Here is a 2500-nt window from a genome sequence, read left to right on the forward strand (position 1 = left end):
ATATTCAGGTTTATGCACCAACTTTACAGAGTTCAGACGATAAAATTGAGTCCTCCTATGATGGTTTAAGTCAGGTAATGGATAAAAAAAAAGTAAGTACATGTTGGTAATAGGTGACTTCAATGCTAAAGTGGGGAAGAACATGGGAGATGATTCGTGCATTGGGAAGTTTGGAGTAGGTAAAAGATATGACAGAGGCGAGATATTAGTCAATTTTGCAGAGAACTACAATTTGAGGCTAATGAACACTTTCTTTCAAAAGCGTGTAGGTCGTAAATGGACCTGGAGAAGTCCAAATGGAACAACAAACAACGAAGTAGACTTTATATTAGGAGATGAGAGCAAGAGCGTTAGCAATGGTACGATCATAAATAAAGTCGACATAGGTAGTAACCATAGAATGGTAGGTTGCACAACTAAATTCAATTTCAAAGCCGAGAGAAATAAATTAGTTTTATGAAAGAAAACCAGCTTTGCAAAGATTAAGAATAATAATAAGAAATTTCAATTAGAAATTAAAAATAGATTCGAAGCTCTAAGATATGGATTTGAATTTAGTACATATCACTAGGGAATTGACAGAGAAAGTAGGAAGTACAAAAAGTATTTAAGAAAACAAATAGTCCAAAGATACAAATGACTTAATTAAAAGAATAAGGACTATGCAGACTAAAAGCAGGAGAGACGAAATAGAAAGAGTAAAACTAAACAAGCTTATCAACAAAAGAAAGAGATCAGAGAAAAGAAAGAGAAACATGAATGAAATAGAGGAAACTATTCAAAAAGGCAAAAGTATTAAAGGAACCGAGCACATACATGTTTTAGGAAGACAGCAAAGGATACGTTTGAAAGATAGAAATGGAGAAAACCTTAAATGTAGAGACAGAATGGTAAAAAGAGTAGAAGGATTTTACCAAGAGCTTTACTCGTCGAAGACTGTAGTTGAGTCAGCAAATTCATCTGCAGACGTTAGTAATGTACCAGAGATTACAAAGAAAGAAGTAGAATTTTATCTAAAAAATATGAAACGAGGAAAAGCACCTGGGGAAAATGGTATATCGATAGATCTCTTGAAAGACACAGGGAAAGTCCTTGCTTCCAATTCCAATATTGGAAGAATCGTCAAGACTAAGAATATAAAGGGACTGTCCCAAAACGCCCTCAGTACCATTTATCGCATTCCTTGCGGTAGATGCTCATCTTCATATTACTGCGAAACAGGTCGAGGCGTCGAGAAACGCATAGCCGAGCACAAACGAGACCTTAGGTCACACAGGATGTCTAACTCACTCGTCCAGCACGCTGACCAATCTGGACATTTGCCCCACTGGAATGGGGTCGAGGTTTTACACACGTGATTAAGGAGAGACATGAGGAAGACTGTTGAAGCTGCCTACATTAGTTCTTATGAAAATATCAATGACAGGGAAGGTTTTGTTTGTTTGTCAAAGGCAGCAAGTAAATCAGTTATAAATACAATTGGGAAACTTATGCATGGTACGGGAAAGGGAATCCCCAGACAGCCAGCGGGATGACCTGTCCATGTCCCCGTCCTCGGATTATAAATTTGAGGTCCAAACGCTTGTTTGTAGACAGCTTACTGCCCAAATCGCTCGATAATTCGCCCGGTGGCAATAGCCCTCTTTTATACGCTACTATCTTTTCATTTTCTTACAGACATTCTTCCCCTCCTACAAAAACCGATCCCGCGCAAGCGGGTGGTCTTTCCTAGGAATTCAGAATTCAGAATTCAGACAGCTTACTGAAGAAGACCGAGTCGGTCGAAACGTATAAGCAATAAAAAGTTCCAGTCCATCTTCGCTTATTCTTCCTCCACCCACTCTCTCATCTGTCTAAACCATTCATCATATGTATATATATATGTATATATGTATATATATATATATATGTATATATGTATATATATATATATATATGTGTGTGTATATATATATTCGTGAACGTTGGGCAGTCATCCTTCTTTTATACATGTTGAGTTGAATCTGATCGCAGCTTGGCTTGAATCAGCTTCTTGTTGATAGCCTCAAGTTTTTTTTATCGAAGATGTTTGTTCACCGACTAGCCGAAATAAAATGCTACCCTATGACGTTTCGCTCATCTCAGACGATTGTCAAGTACTGAGTACATTTAGTGGTGACCAAGTGTCCATATAGAGTAGCCAGGGCCGGTGAAGTTGTTCCAGTCTGTATATTCATAGAGGGGAGGGCCTTCTCCTTTTTATACAGGGCTTCTAGGTTCTCTAGCCGGTGACTGTCACTGGCAAAGTCGAGGATGTTATTATAGTCTACCTAGATCTGCCTGGAGAACTGGGTATTGTGAGTTTCTGCAAAATGTTTCTTTAGAAATCCGCTTTCTAAGTCGCAAGTGAGGCGCTGAGAAAGAGATCCTGTCGTCATTCCCATAGAGAAAGAAGGACTAAGCTTACAGTCTTCGTGCAGGCAGATGAATTCATAGATGAATTTACTTCTTTTGAGAGGGT

The sequence above is a fragment of the Oratosquilla oratoria genome, chromosome 2 (assembly GCF_046742065.1).
Source record: "Oratosquilla oratoria isolate Oo_2021 chromosome 2, ASM4674206v1, whole genome shotgun sequence".
In the NCBI taxonomy this organism is placed as follows: domain Eukaryota; kingdom Metazoa; phylum Arthropoda; class Malacostraca; order Stomatopoda; family Squillidae; genus Oratosquilla; species Oratosquilla oratoria.